Source organism: Bombus vancouverensis, unplaced genomic scaffold (genome assembly GCF_051014615.1).
Source record: "Bombus vancouverensis nearcticus unplaced genomic scaffold, iyBomVanc1_principal scaffold0033, whole genome shotgun sequence".
NCBI lineage: Eukaryota > Metazoa > Arthropoda > Insecta > Hymenoptera > Apidae > Bombus > Bombus vancouverensis.
In genome coordinates, this window is record NW_027468924.1 from 718,359 (window position 1) to 745,976 (window position 27,618).

A 27,618-nucleotide genomic window follows, 5' to 3' on the forward strand; every position below is an offset into this window, starting at 1 on the left:
TATTACTACATCAGTCGTTCGTTTGCCAGAAAATTTCGAAGCTACGGATTCTTTGATTAATGAGCATTCGGCTCCGGAATCGAAATAAAATGGGTACGACTCACCCAGATGACTTAATTTACCAGCTGGAGGCTCTACCACACAGGAGTCGACTCGACGTTCATTCTTGAAGCCGGATTTTCTGTTCTGCAGTTGTGGACAATCAGGTGCGATATGACCCTCCGCACGACACTTGAAGCAAACCACCTTGGACGATGAAGCTGGACGGTTTCTTTCCTGGTGTTGTGTATCCTTTGTATCCTTCCGCTGTTCACTACGCATCCTCTTGCGACACTCCGTTATTTTGTGTCCAAGAGTACCACAATAATGACACTTCACCCGGTAATGCGATAACTTGCGTCGTTTAACTTCAGGTTCCTCCGATGTATTTCCTAACAAAGTTGCCGGCAGATCGTTGTAAGGATAAGCTCTCATTTCATCATAAAATTGTTCCTCCGTCTTGATATTATTTGCGAGCGTTAATCGATGAAAGCGTTGATCTTGTAAGTTTAGCATATAAAGAGTTAAGGCATTGAGTACTTCGGGCATCGTTAGATCTTGCATCTTTATCTGCAACATGGAACGGAGGCGACTACCGTAAGCTCCTAGAGTTTCGGTCTCCGTCGGTCGTTCTCTGGACATCCTTATTAATGCCGTGGCGGCTGTCTCTGTGCCACCAAAACGCGAAAGGAATTGTTCCTTAAACGTTGGCCAGGAAAGTTTTCCACCACGCACTATTTGTGAAAGCCAATGTGCAGCAGATCCCTTTAGGGCACGATTTAAAGCAGAAAGTAACACACTATCTTGCATCGGATAGTCTTTCAAAATCACATCTGTGTATGAGCACCACGCGAATGGATCAGCGCCCGTGCCTTCAGGATCAAAACGTGACAACGTTACATCCTTAGGTTCCATACTCGACTTTTGCTCCCTAGGCTGAGTCATCTGGTTCATGATTTTCATGAGTTGTTCCAAAGTGACACTTGGGCTTGATCCCACTTCTGATGTCGGGTTAACATTAGGATTTAAGGCGCGTAACGATTCTTCGTTTGAATTAGCCATTGTTTTACAAAACAGAGAATATATTTACACGAATAAACAAGGTTTTACAAATATTATGAATAATGAATTTTGTAAATGATATGATTGATTAACAAATGATAAATTAAATTATTAATTAGATTAAAGAATAATAAGTTTTATCGAACAATAAAAGAAACGAATAATATATCTTACGATTTACTAATTTAACGAATAATGAAAATTAACGATTGATAAATTTACAAATATTGAATTTAATTTACGCTATAAACAATGATCCGGGGTTCAAACGAATCCACGGTCAACGGGAAAACTTTAAACAATTTTTATAACACAAAAAAAATACGTTTGCTGAATCACTCGGAAAAAATTACTCGATGTATCACTTTCCAAGGCGATCACACGAATCCCTCCCTGATTAAAATCTTTTTCGTAATACGACTGCATTTGTTTGTTGTATTCTCGCTGGAAACATCGAGAAGGTTCCAATCGTTGTTGCTAGGCAATATCTGTCTGGAGATTGATTCCTCATACAACGTGTGTCCCATTATATCGGCATCTCTAAAGTACAATTCTATGTGATTTCTAGGGAGAATAATACAACCAATCCACACCTTCGTCAGGCAAAACGTTTATCCCGTGACCGTGGCTACGTTCAGCGACCAGTTGTCACCTCGAACCCACTTTCGCTTTTCACAAATGTCAAACAATTACAGATGACAATTATTTAATTACAGTTATGATAAAATCTGGGCTAAAGCATTAAAAGGCCTCCTCAAAATTGCATAGGGAAGGCTCCGGTTTTCATTTCATCTCCGACATACTTATATTGGTCTTACTTAACGCTACTTTTAATGTATCTAATCGCTTCCTATGCTTCCTGATAATATTTCCTATCCGCTTTTCTTCGTTTCTTCTTCGCCATTCTTCGCAGATATAATTTTAGTCTAAATCATATTTGAGGCTATTATCGACGTTATCGTCGAAATTATAATCGACCATTCCAAGTCTTTAGCAATGCGGATGTTCACGCAAATTCACACTTTTATGAACGCAATCAAGGAAACGGTACGTGAGCAGAGATTTGTTCCATTCTCTAAACCTTAAAATTTTGGATATTTTTTTTAGATCTTACGTAGACTGTAAGTCTTTATCGTAAATATAGTTGTATGGAATAAAAGTAACGACGTAAAACTTATTTCGTTCAAATGCAACATTATACATTAATGGTACACTTTAATAACGTTTTCGTGTGTTTTCACGTAATTTTTAATTATATGCGAAATATTCAAAGAGACGTAGGAGGAGGACATTCTGTACGTGTTTATCGTGTAAGGATAATAAAGGAAATTGAACGTTAGTTAGCCAGTACAAAAATAGGTATAATTAGGAAGCCGGTATAACGAGCTTAAAAACTGAAATATTTTCCATATTTTTTTAGGTAACTAACTGAAACGGGTCTTTCCTTACGGAGGCTAATTACGAGTGTAGCGTATTTATATAGTAAGGATTTAGTATCAAAAAGTTTGAAAGCTTGGAACAAGATTTTATTACTTTCTAGAAGGAAAACGTATATTCGACCAACATACATACGTGCGATTGCGTGCTGTATGTATTTACGTATAATAATTAACAAGTCGCGTTACGAACGGATTACTAGTTAATAATCGTTAAGTATAAAAGCTACTATTTTGCTATCTTTTTTCTATATATTTTCTACAATTACCTTCAGCTGTTCTACTACTATTTTGTTATTGAAAATTGTTTTTCTATAAAAACCGAGAAACGTGACTTGTGATTTTCGTTTTTCTACTCTTCGTACGTGAAAGTTCTTAGCTCACAGTGAACGTTTTATTCAAAATTCATACTTTAATTGGTAATAGCAAACGAACGATGTTCCCTCATTATTCCATACACTTCGATTCTACGTTATACGTTGAAAATGGTAACTGCTATTTATCCGATTTGGCAAAAATGAAACGGCAGTTCTGGTGGAATCGAAGTCGAGCATCCAACGTAAGATATAAATATTTTAGGCGCGAGTTGTTCCGCTAGAAAATGGCGATTGTGGATTAACAGGTCGGTAATCGAGAAAAGTCCTCGTGATATTGAGACACGACGTGCATTTAGACTCACGGCGCGGTAGCTAACGACGTTTAACGGTAAACTCGTAGTTGTACAGTTGATTTCGCGTAATGCCACGTTAGCCGCAATATGGAAATCCGCGCTGCGTGAGGATAATACCCTGTCATATTGTGAGTGCCGCATAATATCATATTGCAAAACATTACAACGCAGGTGTGTGCATGTAGGTGAAACACGTTGTCGGGCTATTCAACTAATCTCTTCGCTATCCCTCTCTCTTCTTCCCTCTTATTTCCTTCCGTCGGAATTTTTGCTTTCCCCTTATTAATCGCGGCAACCTTCTTGCCGTCGCGTTAATAATTACCACCTGGCTGACCACGTGGTTTTGTTTCGGATTCTACTTAGCTTTTCCTTTGAAACTCGAATTATGATTCGAAAAGGGAAAGAGAGAAGGTAAAACACGGAGCTGAAGAAGCGACGCTCCGGCCGGCCCGTGAAATAAAAGGATCTCTTTTGAACAATTAGCTTCCGGCAGATATAAATATTGAGACAGCATTAACCGAAGAACTTTCTTTAGCATCGCGCGAAATATAATCAAAGGAAGGGAAATTGAAGGAGACTCGCGCCAGGGATGAATACTGCTTTCTGTCGTTTCCATGTAAATAAAAGATAAATTAGCATACGATCTAGTTATAGTTATAACGTTAATTAAAGAACTTGAATGGATAACGTTCGCTTTTTTTTTTTTGATATTTTACATTCGTCTCGGATCGGTCAGTACATCGTATAATGCAATACAAAATTTGCGCGGTAAAAGTAGAATTAGAATTACGAACACAATTTAATCTATTCGTTTTAAAGTTGAAAAATTTGAGAAAAGGATATGGTTGATTAAAAGAATGACGTTGTTGCAGCATACGATTTTAATTACCATTGAGATATGACTTTTAATCGCACGTATTTCTTATTGTCGTTTATTCTATTTATATCGCTATTTCATTGTTCGTCTTTATCGTTACTACTCGGTGATTGAAATTTCTAGCGCTCTAATCGATACGAACTACTATGTATTTGATTGATTTGTTGTAACAGATACAAAAGGAAGCAGTATCAGTTACGGTCCGGTTAAATTAATTCTGAGAATCCTACACATGTAACGTGCTCTAATTACTACAAATAATATTATTAGAATAGATTATTAAATCGTCCAAATTAATTAACTTATTGACAGATTTAACAATCACATTTAAACACTGCTGACGCGATTCAACGATGTAATATCACATTAATCGAGCGATTCGAACAATGAAAATTCATGGAATCGTCAAATCGTTACAGTTAGATGATACAGTTATACTGTACATGTGAATGTGTGCGTAAGCGTCAGAGGGCGTCCAGGTCTCAGTTGAGACAAAAGACGATTGGAGCCTGTTAGAAGAATCTAGAAGAGTCGGTTGACAACAAGCGTGCGTGCAAGAAGGTTATCGAGGTCTTCGGAGTGTAATATATAAGTATAGCTGTTGTGTGCGAAATAAAGTGAACTATTTGTATTTCCGAATCCTCTCTATACCTTAACAATTTCGTAAAAGTTCGTATATACGCGTGCAATTAATAACGATGAATATTGTATCGAATACTAACTATGTAATATAAATTATAGTTGAAACAATTGAATTCCCTTTTTTTAAAAAACCGAAACGATAGAACGTACAGGTCAACTCGGAACTTCTGAAACGTAATTGCATTTTACCAATATAATCAATCGAAAGTTAAACTATTTTAATCTTCGGCAGTACAATGCTGTTCGTTTTCGTCGAATGCGAACTTGGAGATTACGAAGCGATCGTGAGTACAGACAGATCGATCGTAATCTGACTACGAACTTCTGTATTCGTCGCATAAATCTAGCTTATCTACCAAGCCGCGGTACAGTCTCCACGCCTTCTTGTCCGGCTAGTTTTTGTTTTAACCCGATACGTTCATCCCTTTCTCCGACGATACATACAAACACTTGTCTTTTAACTTTTACTATCTGTTATATACATCGGCCAAAGAAAAGAAGTACTACTACTACTACAAATACTAAAAGCGAGCGTAGTGACAAAGTAGTAACAAGAATGGCTTCCCGGGCTCTGGATAGTCCAGAGGATGGGGAGTCATTGGTACTTGCCCTCTTCTATGGCCGGTCCTCTTCGGCTCGTAACCTCTTCTTTCTTCGGGCGCAATGCCCGCTGAAGTTTCATGTAAGCTCGAGACTTTCAAAATCGCAAACCAAAAAATAAAGTATAAAGGTGAAATAAAAACATAAATCGCGGAAGCTGATCCGAGTGCACATGGATGAACAACGATCATATAGCGGTCGTTGTCCGTTTGCATTTGCATGCTCGAGCAATATTAAAGTTCGTTTCGAAAACTACTCGCGATCACGACCGCGAAATTAAAAAAATCGACGGGCAAAGCCAGAGACGATGACATGTTTCATTGGTGCCAGCTATACCGTCGATTATTCGAATGAAATTCCCTGAAACAGGTTGGTCACTCGAAAACGCGTCTAACCGATCAGAGGTTCACCTCCACAGCGTGGTTACGCTTAATCGTGTAGCTAATATTACCACGAATTGTGATTGTATTGATACGTCTCCACATTTTTCGTATCTTAAGTTGTAGCGAATGAGAAAAACGACGCAATTCCACAGCCTAACCACACACATACACAATATGGAAAATACGTCGTGCACGATACCCTAACACATGGTCAGCAGCTGAGAAATTTTTGCATTAATTATAGTCATCGTGCCCAATGTCTTTTTCCCATTCAAGTAACACCTGAGCACGTGAATGACATCCTGACAATGGGCACGGCAATTGTTAAATCTGAAAATCCTAATCTAAAAGCATGATTAGTTTGTCTCATTTGTATTTAACGGACTAACGTCCTTTGATTTTACATTTTATTACTTCGTTTTGGATTATAATAACTCTGCTTTATTAATTTAATAAATTACTGAAATTTTAATATTATCAAAAAAGTAACATTAATTGAAAAAAGACTAAGACTCGATGAAATAGAATAATTGTCTCTAAATGCATTACCAAGATAGAAATAATCTTCGGCAATCTCTTCGTCAAAGCACATTTCCAAAAATGCAGAAACAGTGTTACGACCGTTCGCGGAGAGACGCGGTCGCGAGAAAAACGCGTCAGCGAGAGGCGTAAATTCTCGCTACGATTCGGTGAATCGACGCCGCGAAGTAGTCGTTCCCCTGTTTCGGTTAAGATAACAGAGGTGGTTAAATGAATATGACACAGTAGTAAGTTATATTTCACCGTTTATTCCAACAACTTATAACGAAGACAGTTACGCTGATGCGTATGTACGAGATGAGTGAGTGACTGATCTGCGGGTGTGTATACCCGGTGGAAGGACGTTGACCGTTCGAAGGATGTAAAATCAGTACTGTCTTGGGAGACGATGCTGTGTCGGAGGAAAGCTAAGGATGGGTGTGTCTAGCGCACGGGACCATCGGATTTGTTCGTGACGATTTTAGTTAGGAGAGTGAGGGAGTAGGCTTCGTCGTTAATTGGTTAAACGAAGGGTCTTAACCGCCCTCGAGAGAAAGTGGTTAGTGGGAGGAAAGTTGCAGCGTACGTGAGAAAAACTAACTTTCCATTTTCAGCTGTGGTAGACAATAGTCTCTAGAAATTCCTCGGAACCAGATGTTTGTTTCGTTTGAAGGACCTTTTCTAGGAAATCTATGAGATTTATGGAAGGTACTTGAAACTATGGAGGATACGCTGCGAGTATCCGAAGACATCTGGTTGCCATATTGCCCGCGGTGTGTGGCCTGGGCTAGGTAGAGTGTTACGCGACGTAACAAACAGTGTTCAAAATTATTGCTTTGTTTCAAAAATCTGCCTGTCGCGAAGTTTCTTCTTGCACATAAAATTTCACAGATTCTTGTACGGAAAAGAAATAAATTTTAATTCATATTTTAAATTCTACTTACGTTTATAGTATCTGAAGTCAAACAAAAGAATGTGATATATTACAATTAATATTGTCACAAAATGAATGTATCGTTTATTGCATGTATCGTCATTATCATTGAGTAAAAATAGCATCTTTCATTCCAACGAAATCGGAGGGCATCCGATTTTTCCTTCGGTACCTATTATTTATACTAAAATTCATTGCTTAAGATTAAGTGTATTTATGTCATACAAGTATATTCGTCTAGATATTTGCCTTTTGCAAATATTTATACTGAATACTATTATACATATTTGTCAGTACCACGAATATATTCTCAAATTTATATGTTTAAACTAATTATTAAAAAATTAATGATTATAATCGCGATGTGTAAGAAGACCTATCCTGAACTAATAAATAAAGCTATGAAAAAAAATGTTACTACTCACGGGTGTAAAAAATACCCGCGGTCACTATGCTCGCAAAAAATTCCACATAATACAACCAGTCACCCGTGCCGATTCGGACCTTTCATCCTACGACATGATTGAGTGACCGGAGGAACAAAAACGCATGCGACTCACCATTAGAAGCGGAGAAGCGGAAAACGTTCCCATCGACACTGCATTATCTCAGCAAATATCATTTCAAGGACTAACATCAGGCAGGAACTGTCGAAAATCCAATGGTGGAAATGGAGGTTATGAAAAATCTGTTACAAAACAAAACACGATAAGTGATCGCTGATTATTTGGAATGTTGGAGATTGTGAAAAATGGAAATTTATTACACTCGTAACATTAGTAATAATAAAGATTGAAATTCTAATAAACATCCATAAATGTAAAAACTTAAACTCTAATATAAAAGTTTAAAATCTAGAAATCAGAAGTCTAACGATTTTTTAAATATATTAGTCATTTGTTTTATAATTTGGTATTAAGACTTTAACACTTTTTTTATTTTAATAGAAGAATAATCTTAGAAAACCCTAACCTATGAAATTTTGAATCAAATTGTATTTCTTAATCAATAGTATTCAAAGCAAAATATACAGAATACACATAATTCAAGTAAGATATGTGAAGTTACTTACATTCTTGGCTTTTGAGCCACCGTTGGAGTATTCCTAAAAAGACAAAGAAATTCAAGCTGTGATATGTCTATAACAAAACAGAAAATATCATTAATATTGTTAATACACAATAATAAGCATGGAAATTTAACAACAATAAAGACTAAACTCTAATAAGTATATAAATTGAAACTCTAATATAAAAGTTTGAGAATAAAACATTCACTGATTTTTGATACGTATCAGACAGTTTTATTGTACCTTAATGTTAAGATTTTAAGACTTTATTTCAATTAAAAAGGACATTTACAGCTTTCTAAATTATCAATCGTTTTATTGTATAATTAACAATATTTCAAAAAAAATATAATAAATAGAACAAATTGAAATACAATATGTAAAACTACTTACATTCTTGAGCTCCTGCAGAGGCTTTGTTTTCTTGATGCACTGACTCTAGTATCGAAAAAGAATGTTCAAAAGAATATAAAATAAGACCACATTACCACGACCGCAAAAATTATAACCGGCGAACAAGAGCTCTAATGTCGCGTGGAAAATTGTTTGATAAAATTTTACTACTTTCGCGTGTGATTATTTAATTGAATTTAATCAAAACGACCGTGATTTGAAAATATTGAAAAATACTTTTGCGGAGCAAACACTGACTCTACAAACCGCATTGCACGCGGTCACAAATATTCCCTAAAAATAAAGTTGTTTATGGGTGGGGTGGGGTGGAATGGGGAGTAGAAAAGAAGCGAAATATTGTTTCGATGTTTTTCTTCTTTTCTCTATCGAACGTTTATTTAGAAAATACTGCTACTTTTCTTTTACGTATGAAAAATATTAATTTAAAATTATAAGATATTCCTCGATATCGAACAAATGTTTTTACGAGTACCATGAATGCAATGTAAGCATTTGCAAGAATTATACTATGAATGTTCGTTACTAGAATATGAGATATACACTCCACTAATACACTATAATCCCGCGTTATAAACAGTTGAAAATATTTGCAAGAATTCGAAAGTTCACAACTAAATATACTTAAATAATACTACAGAAACGCATGCGAAATCTTGTTTTAAAGTACTTGAGTTTAGTTGCGCGTCACCTCTATCAAAGGAACATATGTTACGAAGTTAAACGATGGTAGAAAATATAGTAATGAATAATGCGAAAAATACACTAATGAAAGTAATAAAGAACCGATGCCACCAATAGGTTTTAATACGTTACAAACCTGACGCAACGTTATCCACGTTATCGGTACGAAATGAGACGACTAAATGACTCCTTGTACCTTAGTTTCGCATAGCAACTTCCAAAGTGGCGATGGAAGGGGGGACACACGAGCCGGTGGCACAAGCAGCTAAGCAGTTAACGATTACACGTTACTAGACAAAGAAATGTATACATCAACAAAAACATTCCTATTCTACGGAGAACTTCCTTTCGAATTACGCAGCAGGAATCTTTCGAATTGCGCAGCACGACTCTTTCTCTACACCGATATTTACAAACATCGTACAATAATTCGTAGCCCTACTGGCAACATCACAGACACATTTGTCTAACTTATTACCTTAGTTACTTTATAATCTTAATTTCGTTAAAGAAAGCAAGATTGAAACAACAGCATGCAGAAAATGAAAAATTACTTAAAATTACCGGTCGGAAATGACCCGCAGAAGAAGGGTTAAGCGCTTTTTAAGTGCGTATTCGCTGTTAATACTAATATAAAAATAATAAAAGAGGAAAGTTATTTATTCCTAAGCGAAAAATGTGGCAAGAGAATAATTTTCTCACGATTAAAAATTTGAAGTCCATTGATATTTTCTCTATAACATTTTTATTATCACGACATAGTATCTGAAATTTTGACCAATCCAATGATTTTTATTCTTAGAAATATCTTGAATACGGAGAATTAAGAAATGTACAGTGAAGGATGTAAATAATGAAAATAAATTATGGCGGAGGAATCAACGAAGGAAAGTTATTTCGCTAATTATTATACGAATGAATATTCAAAATGTCGCGCAACGACTACTAAACTATTTAATAAGCACTAACCTTACAGGGCTAGTCAAATGACTGGTTTAAAGATCTAATTTAAAATTGTACATTTATCGTTATTTCTTTTGTTCATCTAAGTTTAGATGAATTCTTATATTCTCCGATTAATTGATTTCTCAACTTTTAAAACCAGTTATGTGACCGGGCCTGATGACATTAGTGTCAAAAGCCAGCCTGAAATTTTATTCAATTTCTGATCTTCGGCTGATTTTCAGTATTTTGCCACCGACCTTTCACCAGCAATTAGATTTGACAAACAAAATGCAATGTAAGACTTGCCAACGTTTAGGCCATGTGGCTTCTAACTGCAACAGACTGCCGCAGCGTTAAATTCAACGATAAATTATGATCCAGAGGAACGTATTAATCCAGATTCCAGAGGATAATACAAATCAACCTTGTTGCGTGTGGTGTAAAAATTTTGATCATCCTGTTCACATCAAGATTGCTCTCAACGCTTATTATTAGTGTTAAAATGCCGATAGCAAAAGAGAATTTGGAATATTAACGAAGACCGAAACAAATAAATACGATTCGTTCGTGAAACAAGTGATTCAAAAATTACTTGCAGTCAAATTCCATCGAATAATAACTAGATAATTGTCCTAACCTCTGTATTCCCTTATTTCATCGCGATATATTTGATGGCTAAATATGAACCACAACCCTAATACTGTCCTTGGAGAAACGGCTAAATACTACAATACAAAGCTCAAACTCTAAACTTATAGGGGAAATCTTCACGTTTATACCGCAGCAACATAGCTCAATAGTGAACCGGCTCCTCTCACTTCACTAAATAATAGGGCGACGGTCCCCTAGACGAGTCAAGTAACTCGGCGGTAAGAACAGAGCATCGCTTGCAGCATTCAAGATTTTCAAGAAGCCAATATGAAGCTAAATCTGTATATCCATTATTAAGAGGGGGGGGGGTTAAAGTTTATTCGTACAAAAAAAGGCGTGTTTTGTGAATTTTTTCTGACGATACAGTTAAAATTTCTTTTTTAAAAGCAATAGTACATTAAAGTATGACATTCGAAGAATATTGCATAAAATTTTCGTTTGGGTCTGCAATTTTATCAAGATAAAGAGACCAAAGAGATAAAAGTATGTCAAGAGTAATATATTACAGATATGGTGAGGAAATTCGGTCTTGAGGATGCGGAAATTGCAACTACCCCATTGAAAGCAAAGTTGTTTTGATAACAACCCAAAGGAAAGTCATTGGTTATTCGCCAAAAGGGGCTGACGTTACTGTTACGCCATGCGGCTTACCATAGGTCATATTCTTAACTGTCGATCGCAGCACTATAATGTCGCAGACGGATCGTCGCGTCTGCCCGGCAAACAAACATTGTAGTGGCAAGCGCATGGTTCATTAAGCAGGGCGACTTCTAGAAACGTCGACTCGTGGCCGTTATTTTACCTCGCGTAAAAGAATGTGGCGTGATCCGAACGTAGTGGGGGTCGCCTTCCAGAAAAAACGAAAAAAAATCGAAAGGCGTTCAGAACTTTTCGAGAAGTCGAACCGTCAACACATCTCATATGTCGCGCATTATTTATCAACCAAACGCAGTTACATTTTTTTTTGTTCCATTTATATCTTTCTAGTTAATAAGTTGTTGAAATAAACATTATTTGTGTTAATTCCGTGGAATTTCATTGAACTACCCTTATTATCATAATCGAAATAAGGGGATCGATCAGTTCGTGGCGTCGATTATTTAATCGTAACGGGAACTTACAACTCTCGTTGACGTGCTATCTCGCGATCGCGTCTCTCCGCGAACGGTCGAAACAGTTACCTTAAGGGAACGTCTAACATTGGTCTGTGTTTCAGGGATATTGGTGATGATATAACAGGATATGTCGACTCCGACTGGCGGGGGGGGGGTGTGATGTTGATGATAGAAAATCCAGAACTGGCTTCATATTCAAACTATCGAATGGTGCTATATCATGGGAATCTAGAAAGCAAAAAAGTGTAGCAATTTCCAGCACCAAAGCAGAATACATGGCGCTAACAGAAGCCACTAGAGAAGCCGTATACTTGCGACGATTTCTATGCAAGTTTGATATGATGGCTGAAGAAAGAGCAACCGAAATATATTGTGACAACCTGAGTACAGCCAAATTAGTCCAAAATCCAGTATTCCATGGTCGCACGAAACATATAGACATCCGCCATCAATATATTCGTAAGATTTTCCAAAAAGGAATCATTGGAATTCACTATATGTTAATTTACTAACGAAAAGCTTGGGCAAGCCAAGTGCTCATATAATGACCATTGGTTTGACGAGCATTCGAATTCCGATGAGAGGGGGTGTTGAAAATTACAACGTGAGTTCGTGCTCGCCATCCATATGCAGATGCGTTAATTATAAGAAATAGTAACTAAAGGGTGATCCTAGTTACATTCGATTGATTTAATCGATATGCTTAAGATGCCTTTTTGTTTTTATCCCTAGTTTTTGTAAGCGCGTGCAATAACGGTTTTTTGGCTCAGAACAGTGTGATAGATTTATCCATTCAATAAAATAATAACTATTGTCATCTTACCTCTGAGTATAGAAATAACGACAAAAAGTCATGTCTTCGATTTTGTAAACAGCAAATTTACAAATATCTATCTTTCTGCAAAAGTTGATGATTTCTGACGCACAATGGTGAATGGATTTCTTATCGTGTATGGCTTGTGTTTGTTTGCACATTGTAATTCCTATTTTTATATTAGACTTTTGATCGAGGTATTCATTATCAACGCTCATGTATGTATATTGTTGTGTAAAAAATATTGGATGTTCAACTACTGGTGCCAGAAATGCATGGCTTCTTTTGGTTGGTATGAGGTATACTCGCACTATATCCCATGCCGAATCTGTTAGCAAAGGTACAATTATTTTAAAGAAAACATTACTTGTGACAGCGAATACAGTTAGCCTTGATATATCTAGAATGAATTAATAATTTTTGTATTTCGTTTCTATTGCTGTGTTATACAGGTGATGTCATAATGCTTTCTTATAATTTTCGATAAACAGTACATATTTATAGCGTTGAATATTTCATCGAATGGAATCTGTTAGTAGTCTCTCTTTAGTGGTATTCATCATATATTCGTCAAGTTCTACTCTTACTTCATCGGTTAATTTAATACTGTCGTATTTTATAATTTTGCGTATGAGCGCGATTTGATTTGCAACTATAGTTTTTAATTCGCTTCGTCTCTTCTTCGATCATTTTCATTCGATCATTCAATTATCATTGTTAATTTAACGCTAGCTATCGCCACTATAATACGAATGGCCTGTATACATATTAAATAAATTATAATAAATAACTTATTATTTTTAAATACACCTTGTCTTATTTATTTACACTTTCCTTTGTCTTACGACCTACATCCGCCTTGACTTACGCATTGTTACGTAAAATTCGTGATATAAAAGGAGAAGCTGAGCAATAGCTTAACTTGACTGTCCTTGAAATAAAGTAAAACTCGAGCGAGAACGTAAAATATTTATTGCGGGCGATCGCAACCGCGGGTTCGACCTTTTCGCAATCTACTAGTGATAAAAAGTTCGCGTACAACGCAAATAGCGTGCAAAAGAACGGTATAGAGCATAGAGCGTAGGGTATAGCAGCGTCGCAGAAAAAGAAAAATCAACAGCTTACGAACAACGATACAAATGATCATGGAAGTGCGTTTCTGCTCCCCGGTGTGTTCGGACTATGACGATTTGTCTTTCTGATCTTTCCGACTCGACTGTCGCACCGTTGACTCGACCGTCGGCCTTAAATTGTTTCGCATTTTCTAGAGAACGGACGCTTGAAACTACGTGCTTGCGGTACATTCGATAGCCAGGACAGAGGGATTATTCGTGAGCCTGTTTTCGCCCTGCGAGACGAGAAAATTATTCCCTGATGCAATTGTACGCGGTTTTATGTAACTTTGATTCTATGCGTGAACGATATTTAGCACAGAGGAGACGGATTAAGATAGGTTCCCATAGGTTCCCACGTAGCTAAAATAAAGCAAAAGTGCGCGAAATTAACGGATGACAATGGACAAATTTCTTGGACGATCTACGTTTATTACGGAATGGTTGGCTGCGAGAACCGATATCTATAACATTTAAGTTGTCCGAGAGAGTTTCACGATAAAGGAACAGATCTCTGCCGATACTCTCTATCTAACTATCGTAGCAGATCTGCGTACTTTTGCAAGGTTCTCCCAATTAATACAAATTTCTAACTACCGTAAAATCGAGATATTATACGTCGTAAAGCAAAGATGAGGACAGTGGCGATGACCTCGGAAACGCGAAAAATATCTCAGAAGATAGAATTTTGATGACGCAAACAACAAATGTTCGTGATGGTTTTCCCAATAGCGATTCTGATTCCCCCTTGACGTGTCTGCTCAACGCTACTTCCGGCATCGTGATAACCACCGTAAGACCTAGGACGCCATTACAGCCTCCATTACATCGTATATGTCCTTCTCGCTGTTGATGAAAATCCTATTTGTTAAATTAGACGTTTTCTCGCTTTTAGACAAAGTAAACCGCGTTTCTCACAGATGTTCGACAGATGGTGATGATGCGATATAGTACAACAAAGTGAAATTTTACGCGCGTGAATCTAGCAGGATTATAATGTAACAGGAGCACAACAAAGTGGAAACTTGTAATGAACAAGGAAGAACATACTGCCAAAGAAACTCTTTTTCTCCATTTTCTTTCGTGGAATTATATTTCACTTGCGAGTATTATAGCATGTCTGCCTTTGATACAAAAGTCATAAAAGGTTTACGTATCTACACGTATATTTACACTGTATGAACGAGCATTACAAGCATGCATTATCGACAAATAGATCCACGTTCGAGATAAGAGTTCCTCGTTGATTCTTTCTCATGGTATAAATAACGAGAAATTATCAGGAAGTATGTAATAACGTTACAGTAAAACTACTCGTATTTGTTAATTTTACACGCATGTATAACAGCTACAACGATAATCTTCGTTAAATCTCTCGTCGTTCGTCCAGTCGTATAATGACCGTCGGGTCGAGCCTGGGACGCTACTCCAGTCGCCGACGGGGCCTGGGGGCTCCGAAACCCCTGTGTCGTAATTTTCTTTCCTTTATTAACTTTATCCTTATTTTTAACTTAAGAATGCCCTTTTTCGTAGCCGGTCGTCATAATATCTCACAGTAAACCTTCCAAATATATCTCCTCATAAACCAACAAGACTCGCCAAGTCGTCAACAATCGACGTCCTTATTCTGTTTTGCTAATAGAATTTTTTTGGTTTTTGCAAGCGACTATCGTGCTAATTTATGAGCAATCGCTTTCTCCGCAATGTTTGCATTTTCCGAAGCTTCTGTTTGTGCAGCAGCTCTAGTGTTTTGTTCTCATGTTTTTGTTCGAGTTATTCTAGTTGGTGCATCAATATCAACAGCAAGTTTTGGACTGTTCATGCCTGCCTGTTCAAATGCCTCAATTCTTTTTTTTACAGATATCTTGATATATTGATCCAATAGAGAATTCGATTTATACGTGTTTCTTATTTCCTGGAATCCTGTAATTGTATTCTTTTCCCTCGGAGATGGTTTTGTTGGAGTATTAAGTATCGAATCTTCGCTCGATGTCATAGATCTGTTCTGCCGTTTTTGTCGTTTTTTAATTCCTTGTTTCTTAATATTTGCTTTAGACTTTTTCGCTTCAGGGGATGACTCATCTTCTGTGAGTAATTCATCAAACTCTTTGTTTGTCATCGTTTCTTTTATCTGCTGCATCTTATCCTGCAATGTTATTGACGACGATGATGTAAATTTAGGTTCATTATTTTTTCCTATACTACTAGTCAAGTTTTTATTAATTACTACAGTTTCGTTTAATTTTATTGGTGATAAAGATTCTAATCTAATCTTCTGCGTACAAGTAGAATTGATGTCCATCGTGGAATTCATAAGAGAAGTAAATATCTCAAGTGCATTCTCGCACATTGAAAGTTCTTCAATATCATTTCCTGTTGGTGCGATTACTGTATCATCAATAGTATTAGAATTTTTACTCTCCGTGTTTTCACTCTGTGAAAAAATTCTCTTTATATTACTATTTCTTGTTGTCATTGAAGACTTTAATGGTTCCATCTTTTCTGGCTGTATTGCATCTTCCACTATAAAAAGATGATCCTGTGAATGTATCTGTGAAGTACCAGCGATCCTCCTTGAAATTGTTTCGCTTAAAACATTCTTTTCTGTTTTACTATGTTTTGTAGGACCTTGTGTGTTTTTTTCATCTGAACTACTTCTACCCCTTTCATTTTTTTTAGATCGGTTTCCACATTTCCTCTAAAAATTTAGAATGTATTTAACAACGTTATAATAGTATCTATATGTCGGATTTGCACTGGGAGTAGGGTTGTGGGCGTCAAATGAATCTTCTCGAGAATTAGCCATTGGTACAGTACACACAGGTGTAGTTTATTGCAATGATAGAATAATTACAGTCTTGACAATTGATCACGGCGGTTCGGCACTCGCGACACTAGTGACGATGGTCTCAGGCACAATAACGAATCCGCGGCCAACGGGATGACAAAAGAACGTACTCACAAAGTCTAAGTCTGGTTCTTTGTTAGTAAAACGTGAAATAACCACTGATCGCGAAGATGTTACTCTTTAATCGATGAGATCGCGAGCGAGAATGCCTTTCCCGTTCCGATGATGCCGCAGAGGAAAACTATCACGGGGTGTGTCTAAGGACACGAGATCATCGGATCCGTCGGGTATAGCCCTCGTTCCGAAAGTAAGGGAAATTGGCGTCGCTGTCAATTGGTCAGTTTGGGACAAAGACTGTCTGTCCGTTTGGAAAATCTTAATTGCCGGCAAAACCCAGGTTTTATAGCGGGCCCTCGGGCTAACTGGACCTGTGCTGTGTACGTGCCTCAACATCAGGTATTCATTCTCCGAAGGAACCGTTGGAATGTTTTACTGTCAAGTACCTCTGTTGGTATTTCTTTTAATGAGGGTCATACTATAATTCCACACCTCTGTTAGGCGAAGCGCCCGTCCCGTTGACCGCGGCTACGTTCGGCGACGGATGGTCGCCTTGAGCCCAAGTTTATTATCACAAATCGCAAACAAGTACAATTGGGCAGGATGACGGCAAATTGTTTAATTACGACTGTAAACTTCAATTACAGTTTTACGGATTTTCCCGAAGTTCCAAAGGGAAGGCTCTGGTGTCCTTTCATCTCCGACATGTATATTCGATATATCTTTGGTAATCATTGCTTTAATCTCATTCTTTGATCTAGTTCTCATATTTAAAATCTACAAATAAATTCTTTATAAGTATTTAATATATATGTCGGAGAAGCGTCAGGAGTAGGGTTGTGGACGTTTGATAAATCTTCATTGGAATTGGCCATCGTTGGGTTATAACGAAGGTACGGTCTGTTAATACGAGTATGGATACTACCGACTTGACAATCAACCGTGGCGGTTGGACACTCGCGATACTAGTGATGTTGGTCTTTGGTTCAATAACGAATCCGCGGTCAACGGGATGATAGATGTACGTGCTCACAAAAATCTAAGTTGGACTCTTTGCGAAAACGTGGAATATCCACCGAGCGTACAGACTCTAAGTAACTCGCTAATACGACCTCACGAGAGAATGACTCTCCGTCGCGATGATGCTGCAGAGGAAAGCTATGATGGGGCGTGTCCGAGGACACAAGATCATCGGATTCGTCGAGGATAGCCTTCGTTCAGAAGGTGAGGGAATTTGGCGTTGCTACTAATTGGTCAATTTCCATATCGGTGGTTAGAAAAAGATGCTAGCCGCCCTCGAGGGAAAGTTGCTAGTGGGAGACGCCGTTTGTTGAAAAATAGGGCTCTCCTATCTTCCCGTAGCTGGGACAAAGACTGTTTGTTTGAAGGACTTTAGTCAACTAAATTCTAAGATTTATGACGGGCCCTCAGCCTAGCTGAACATGTACTGCGGAAACGCATCTACATCTGGCAATCATCTTACTCGAAGAATAGGGTCTGCGTGTGGCGAGCTACGGGACAGAAACCGTTTACTGTCGCGTGCCGCCACAAATATTTCTTTTAAGGAGAGCTATGGATTTACTCCATATCTTTGTTAGACAAAGGATTCATCCCCTGAGCGCGGCTACGCTCGGCGACTGGCTGTCGCCTCGAGCCCAAGCTCACTATCACAACTCGCGAACAACTACAATCGGATTGAGTAACTACAATTGTTTAATCACAGCTATAGTGAACTCTAGATTACAATGTTGCGGGATTATCCAAAATTCCAAAGGCTCCGGTGTTCTTTTCATCTCCGACATATACATTAAACTACACTTTTTAATAATACATACCATAATTTAATATTGTGGTTGAAATTATGACATATATAAAATTAATACAAACACTTAACTTAGAAACATATGTAAATTATATAAAAAAAAATATTTATATGGAACAATAGTAAAATAATGGAGTAACGTTGAGAATAAAATCTAGTTTAATTATACATATATACCCTTTTAACAATTCCGTTCTTATCAATTTTATTAAATTTACAGTGAAGCTTACAATTACACTGATGTCAATGAATATTAACGTATATGTTTATTATTACACCAAATAAAAATGAAAGTAGTCTAATGAAAAATACAATATACTTTAATGGACATAAAACTAGTAAATAGCGAAGCATTTATTAATATTATTATACAGTACTATATTATATTATTATAATATTTATTAATATTTACTTACCTTTTACGTTTGCACAAAAACTATGAAATTTTAAATATAAACATTTATGACAGAGATAAAGCAAGTCACAGAAATTAGCGTCTTTCAATGGCAAAATGCGTTCAAGGAAGTGAAATGATAATCTCCGTTTCGCGTCACAAGCGGAATTGTGCCAGTTTTGGTCCTTGAAAGTACATGTAGCGGCACATGAGCTAGAGGACAATTCAAATCATGTTGTTGTTTTTTTGCCTTGGAGTATCAATATCGTTAGGACATACATAATGTAATAGTAAATAAACTCCAGGCAAAACAATGTCGCCGTTACGTGCTACTGTCGAATGAAGACGAATTTGAATTTTCCGACTCTCCCCCGACCAGTTTAACTACAGTTTAACTACACCAGTTTAAACGGATTCAAATATATTTAGAATAAATAAAATAAATAAGAATAAACATAAATACCGTCGAGAGGCGCGCGTACAAATATATTCGCGAAGCTAGGGTATGATCACTCGCGAAAAACTCGATAACTATAACTCGGATAATGTCTCGGATAATAACTCGTAGATATTGATCGATAATTCGTATATACTCTGTATATACTAACTCTCTCCTGATCGCGTCCGTTTATTTATATTGGGGGAGGGGGGGGGGGAGTCAGAAAATTTGAATTCATCTTAGATCGACGGTTGCCCATAACGGTGACTTTGCTTTGTTCGGAGTTTACCTATCGATATTTTTCGCCACGTCCTATGACTCATGTGCCGCTGCATCACCCCCTACCAGTGATAACGTGATTATTAGGTCATATTCGTAAAAAAATTATTTACACTATTCTCGCAAGTCGTCGCAATTTTAAAAGTTGAACATATACAATATATTCTGTGTCCGACAATTTACGGTTCTTACACGAAACCTGCCTGAAACCAATCGCGAAAACGTACTCTTCGCGCAGACCGCGTAACGTACTCATTCCTGGTGTTTTCTTCCGCTATTCGATTGTTCTTGTTTGCATCGCTTTCGTCGCGGGCGTTCGCTTAACCTACCGGAATCAGTACGTTACGAGATTCGGCGGTTTTTTCCTCTAAATCGTCCGGTACTACAAACGCGGGTTTTAATCGGTCTATGGACACGTCGCGATTACTTATTTTAATAATATAATTTTTTTCATCCCTTTTTACAACTTTAAACGGCCCGTTGTGCCGCGGCTGTAAAGAGCCTTGCGTTATAGCGCAAGAAAACATACAGCGATGATTCTAGTTCTTTAAAAATGAAAATATTCTTTTCGCCATGACGCGTCACTGGGTATGGCCTGACCTTCTCCATCCGTTCTTTTAGCCGGTTCGCGTATTCCGAGTTGGCCCGCTGCTTGGTTGCTAAGAAACATTCCGCCGACAATCGTATGCCGGTGCCGTAAGTCATGTCGGCTGCCGTTGCATTTAGGCCCTCCTTTATCTCGGTTTGAATGCCTAATAGTACTATCGGCAGAATTTCGACCCAGTTGTTCGTATCGTGTCACTCGATTGCCGCTTTCAGTTGTCTGTGTAGGCGCGGGATGATAGGCCGTCGTGCCTAAGTGCTTGACACCGAGCAACCGGCATAACTCCTCAAACAGTCGCGATTCAAATTGTGGTCTTTGGTCGGTCGTTATTTTTAAGGGGACGCCGAAACGAGCTATGCAAGTCGAAAGGAGGGCCGAGGCAACGGGTGGCGCTTCCATATCAGCAATGGAAACGGCTTCGGGCCAACACGAAAAACGATCGATACTCGTTAGACAATATCGACAACCTCGCGAATATTGCATGACGATAATATCTAAGTATATGTGTTCGAACCGGTCTGCTAACGTTCTTAACGTTCCGACGTGTGAGGATACATGCCTGGTGACTTTGCACCTTTGACACGGTATACATTGTCGCGTCCACGTTCGACAATCATTATTGATGGACGGCCAGACGAAACGCGTCGTCACCAATTTTTTCGTAGCTCGTATCCCCGGATGGGAAAGCCCATGCAGCGACTGAAATACAGTGCGTCGTAACGATTCCGGTACGTATGGTCGCAGGATTTCGCACGTACCTTATTGCGCGGATAAACACATATGTCGGCACCAGTGCCCACTAAAACCGAAATGTTTGTCAGCTTTTCCTTGACGCAGATGCGGCGGATTTCCAAGCCGTCGTCGTATGCCGCGTTTACGGACGGCTGGTCGCATTTCCCTATTTCCAATTGCACGGGGATCGACATTTTCGCGCGCGTTCTCGTAATGTCTGGTTATAATAGCACAGGCCGGAATCGTACGTTCTTTCTCGCGACCTCGATCTACTCCGACTTTTCAATCTCGATCGCCGACGCGAATAATGGTTGATACTCGTCGCACACATCTGAGCCATCAGTTGGTTCATCTGATCGCTTAACGTGTTGAAAACGGCGAGCCATGCTTGCTTCGATGCTTCATTTTGCGCTGGTGGATCGGTTATTATTGCGACTTTCTTTTGTTCGGAGTTTACCTATCGATATGTTTCGTTCATCAAGGCGGAGTCCGTGTTGCAAGGCACAACAACAACATGAGTCGCTCTCGATCCGCCTCGTCCTATGACTCTACCGACTATCTACCGAGTATTGATCAGTTACTCACAAGTTATCAGCGAGCGATTATACACTGTCTGAGCGAATCCGTTAGTGCGAGTGTCTTTGCGAACATTATCTGTTCTTATTTATTTAATCATTTTAAAATATACTTGACGGTTTCTACAACGGGCAATCTCGTCTAATAAATCTCACGATCAACCATCCTCTACACACAAGTCCTCTAAATACATAACGACTTTTCAGTTCAATTTGGATCATTGCATTTAACGCCATCTATTCTCCCGGGCGCGTCATTTTTCTCTAGAATTTAAATTGCATCCGATGTAATTTGATTAGTCGAACAATTATCAATTTCCATAATTGTATCTTCACGTAAAATAATTTTCTGTTAGCGTCCGCGGTTGTAAAAATAACGATCAGGTATTGAGATATTTATACAATGGTATACTAACTGTTACGTCGCCTAAAACATTTGCACTCCAGCCCTCGCGACCGGACAACGTCCATTCGACTAAGGTAAACTCGTTCCTATTATTAAAATCAAATATGGTCCAAGCTGAACCGATCAGCACATCGCGGCGGAGACGAAGCGCCTTAGTCAGCCGATTTGCAACCACGAAGCGTCAACTCGACGAATATGAAGCGTCTGGACGGGTAGACAAGAACTTTTTAATAGCTTGCCGTAAATCGTTCGACGAGAATGGGAGGAAGATCAGCGCGGTTAAAGATGAATTAGAAGCGTTAGATGAGGGGGAAATTGCTCGTGCAGATTCTTTATCGCAAGATCGTCTGGAGATTGAAATACGGATCCTAAATCTCTTTGACCAAATACCAGCAATAACCGCTTCGCCAACAAAAACACGCGATACATGCGGAAAACCGGAGCCGACACCAATCACTTTACCAGAGGTCCGCTTGCCCCAATTTGACGGTGCCTATTTCTACGACACGTTCTCATCCACAGTGGACCGCAATGAAAATTTAACAAAGGTCCAAAAGTCCCAACATCTACGCTCATCTATAACTGGACGGACCGCACGAAGTATCCAATCATGGGAACTCACAGAGGCCAATTACTCCATCGCGCTTAACACCTTGAAGGAGAAATTTAATTGTTCCCTCAGGATCTGTATGCGTCATTGGGAATTGATGCGCAGTTATCCCGAAATCAAAAAGGAAACTCCAGAAGCCATAGAGAATTTGCTAGAAACCGTCAACGTTAATCTCAAAGCGCTCGAAAAATTAAGACAACCTGTAACATCAGATGTAGTGTTTATCGAGTTGCTCGCGTCGAAATTACCTTCGGCCAGCATGCATAAATGGCAACGCACGTTTCAAAACCAACAAGTGCCATCCTATCAACATCTGATGGATTTTCTCAAAACGGAAATCAACTCCTCTCTAAAGCAAAGGAAACAAAAGGGTCAACCCACAAACATCATCGTCACCGACAAAACACACCGCATGGGCGAACCTTTACCACAACCAGCAGGACGCTGGTGTGTCCGACCTGCAACGGACTCCACGAACTCAGATATTATAAGGTCTTCAAAGCCAAATCGGCTACAAAACGTTTTCAATTCATAAAAGAAGGCATCGCTATGTACAAACTGTCTAGGCAGAGGACACTCGAGGACACAGTGTACAGCGAGTTCGTGTCATATCTGCGGGCAACGACACCATACTGACCTAAACCGACAACAAACACAGGCAGTTTCACGGTCGTCGAGCGGTTAGTCGTCGGGCAGCCGTTCATCGAGCGGTCGGTCGTCGGGCAGTCGTTCATCGCACAAACGATCCTCTAATGGACAATCGCCATCTGGATCATCGAAGTCGAGTTCGTTCCACCATGCGTGACGGACATCCGAATCTTCACAGAAACGTACACCTTCGGCTCCAAGAGATACGAAAGTTCATGCTTCGTATGAGTCACGCCCATCACGGACCAAGGGCACCGTCTCAAACTCCTCGTCTAAATCCCAACCGGAGCAAAACTGACTAAAGAAGCAGACCACAAAAAGGGGGGCCGAGTTGACAAACACATCTCCAAACGTCACACTGCATCATGATCTGCTGGTCACAGCACAGATCGATGTGCTAGACAAAAGAGCATTACCAATCCGAGCCGAGCTAGACATTGGATATAGTATGAATTTCATGACTGAGAAATTCGCAAACTCCCTCGGCATGAAACGAAGGAGATGTTCGTGTTGGGTAGATGATACATTTATACTGTACATGTGAATGTGTGTGTAAGCATTAGAGGGTGTCCAGGTCTTAATAGAGACAAAAGACTGTTGCCAGATGTTAGAAGAATCTGGAAGAGTCGGTTGAGAACAAGCGTGCGTGCAACAAGGTTGTCGAGGTCTTCAGAGTGTAAGATATGTGCATAGCTGCTGTGTGTGAAATAAAGTAAACTATTTGTATTTCCGAATCCTTTCTTTACCTTAACAGTTCGGTCCCAATCGGCGCCCTCGACGACTTGACTACAGTCGCTAGGAGCCAGATAACGGCAACCATTGTTTCTATGGATGGCAAATATGAATGTACAGCAACGTTCTTAATAATCCCAACAATATCGTCGTTAGTCCCAGACCAATCGATCGGTCCGCCATCCAGATACCCAAAAATCTAAGATTAGCCGACCCAGCATTCTACATACCAAGCCCAATCGAAATATTATTAAGTTCGAGACCAACTTTAGCATCATTATGTGTCGGGCAGAGCAAAATATCCCACTCCATGGATACTGAGTTGTGTTTGCAAAAGGTTCGATTCGGTTGGGTTATCGGGGGGAGCCCACCCGCTCAATCGATGTACACACTCGTTTCACGCTACCACAACCGACATATAAGCGGATCTCGCACGATTTTGGGAAATCGATGAAGGACCATCCACCATACATTTATCGGAATCGAAATTGCAATGTGAAGAGCATTTCCGCAACCATGTCCAACGCAACAAGGAAGGGCGATACATCGTCGCCCTGCCATTCAACGAGAAGCTTCCCACGCTTGGGACGTTAAGGTCCGTTGCAATGAGTAGACTCGCCTCTCTTTATCGCCGATTCCAACGCGACAAGCAATTCGAAGCCGTGTATAGTATGGTGATCCAAGAGTATGCAGACTTGGATCACATGACGAAGATTACGCACAACCGTCCCTCAAACAATTGTTATTATTTGCCGCATCACTTCAACAACGCCCCCCCCCCCCATTTTATGTGATCAACCGCCGTGGAGGTCGTTGGCGGCCCTTCATATTCGCTTTCTCGTTGTACCATTCCGCAAGACTTTCACTACGCGGTACGGCTCAAGGAACTTTGACTGCAACTTCAGCCCAGGACCACCCTACGTCCTCTCGACCTTCACTAGATCCCCTGTCTTGTATGTTGTCGCCTTCTTGCGCCTCTTGTTAAACGTCCTTCGCCAACAAGAGGCCAGATTGATATCTCGTATTCGCACTACCTCAAATTTGCTCGTAGCCGCCTTATTCTCGCTTTTCCTTCGCGTCTTAGAACTAGGCCTTGTCTGTTCGACTCTATAGTTTGCACGATACTCTGTACATTCTACGAAAACTTCATCGCAACCATCCGTGTTGTTTCCACCCGACGTTACCGCGATTATGTTCATCGCAACCGGCTCATCTCCCTCTGCCTATCGAAGATCGAGGGCCGAGGATGCCGAGAGCCCGTAAAAGGCCTGAGGCCATTCTTATCAAAGTAGGAGAGGGTAAGGAATGGCTGCAAGTTTACAAAGAGTTAATGGTAGCGAAGGACATCCTAAAGGAAAGATCTGGTATACGAAAAACAAGAGTTGATGATATTTTGATAGAGATGAGGACTGACAGCGATGTGGAAATTGCTGCCAATAAGCTAAATGAGCTCATAGGCGATAAGGTGCGAGCGACGCCTTTACAGGATAAGGTGTCGACCGAGATCAAGGAGGTGAATCCCCTGGTGAGTAGGGAGGAACTTGTTGAGGCCCTGATAAAGGAGCTCAAAATTAAAGATGGTGGAGAGGTGGAAGTGCAGATGATACGAAGGGCGCCATGGACACGCAATCGGCGATTATCGTCCTGCCAAAAGCGTATATCGACAATAGTGGCAATAACATCAAGATCAGGGTCAAGAATTGCCACACTCGAGGTAGAACTCTGGAAAAATACATTAGAAACAACAACCTCAATATATTATCCACAGGAAGACCGACATATTGGCCGACAGACCTGAGCAAAATCCCTGACCTACTCAGTTTTGCAGTTACAAGGAGACTAAACGCAAATAAACTAAAAATAACACCCAGTCTCGAGCTTAGCTCCGATCATACACGCATAATAATTGCATACAGATACAAACCAATACTTTATAGCAATCCAGAGACACCACGCAACAAAACCACCAAATGGCAAACTTTTAAAGAAATAATCGAGAGCAAAACCAACTGCAACATCCCATTGGAAACACCCGAACGCATCGAACAGGCAGTGACAACATTGACAGAAACTATCCAAGAAGCAGCATGGGCAACCACTATACCTGAAGCAACCAACAGACAAACAAAAATAATTCCAGCAGACATACTTGAAAAAATTAGAGAAAAAAGAAAAGCGAAAGCAAAATGGCAAAAACACAGAACAAAAGAAAAAAAACACCTAAACAAACTCACAAAAGAAACAAAAAACAAAATAAAAGAGCACAACAACAACGAGTTCACAAAGTTCATCGAGTCACTATCTGCTCACGAGAACTACAACTACTAGCTATGGAAAGCCACAAAAAGAATAAAGAAGACAACAAAAATGGTACCAGCAATCAGAAGAGCAGACAACACATGGGCAAGAAGCAACGAAGAGCAAGCTGAAGAATTTTCCAACTACCTGTACAACACATTTACACCACATAATATCAACAACAGCAACACTCCACTATACAGCAAATGCACAGGCTCATTAACGAAATAATACTAGCATTAGAAAACAAACAATACTGTACAGCCCTCTTATATGGACATAGAGAAAGCATTTGACAAAATAAACCACGAAAGCCTATTACAAACAATCAGGAAACAATTCCCGGAGCAAATATACCAGTTAAGAAAATCTTACTTAAGCAGCAGGACCTTCGTAATAAAAATCAAGGACACATACTCGGAAGTTAAAGACATCAAGGCAGGGATTCCGGACGGAAGCGTCTTAGGACCAATACTATACACACTATACACGGCCAACATACCAACAACTACCAATAGCAAAATACTGCCAATAACAAATTACTACAAGAACATGTCACAAAAATAGAAAAGTGGCTGCAAGATAAACAAATAACAGCAAACCCCGATAAATGCAACCATATTACATTCACACTGCGAAAACAGGCACCACCAAACATCCTACTGAAGGGCACGCACATACCGCAAACAAGGCAAGTCAAATACCTAGGACTCCACCTAGAAACACAACTCACATGGAAACAGCATACAAAATCAATAATAGACAAAATACAGACAACAAGGAGACAAATGCATTGGCTAACAAGTCGAAAATCCAAATTAAGCATAAAAAATAAATTAAAAATATACAAAACGATCATAAAACCAATCTGGACGTAAGGAATACCACTATGGGGGACAGCAGCAATGAGCCATATAAACAAAATAGAGACAGTACAAGCTAAAATTCTTAGAACAATAGTATAAAACGCCCCGTGGTACGTTAGAAACGAGGATATACGGAAGGACCTGGGAATACCAACGGACAAAGAGGAAATTAACAGACACGCAGGAAAATATAAAGAAAGAATAGGAAACCAAACCGACTAGCTGTGGAAATGATCAACACATGGATAGAAGATTGAAAAGGAAACACCCAGCAGACCTCATAAAGGACACAACCTAACAAACACGAAGATGGTATCCCACTGGGGGTAGCCACCCACATGATAA

General features: G+C 39.3%; 1 long non-coding RNA gene and 1 pseudogene across 1 annotated transcript in view; both read right to left on the minus strand.

The window, feature by feature from the left end:
- Positions 1 to 9,475, minus strand: part of LOC143304396 (uncharacterized) — an 82,244-nt gene extending 72,769 nt beyond the window's left edge. Inside the window, exons 1-3 of the long non-coding RNA XR_013061086.1 lie at positions 8,625 to 9,475; positions 8,235 to 8,267; positions 7,723 to 7,850 (exon numbers count right to left, since the gene is read on the minus strand). This is a non-coding gene — a long non-coding RNA (uncharacterized LOC143304396). The remainder of the gene's footprint in view (positions 1 to 7,722; positions 7,851 to 8,234; positions 8,268 to 8,624) is intronic.
- A 6,069-nt stretch (positions 9,476 to 15,544) lies between these two features.
- On the minus strand, positions 15,545 to 21,332 carry LOC143304373 (uncharacterized; annotated as a pseudogene).
- Positions 21,333 to 27,618: the final 6,286 nt, after the last annotated feature.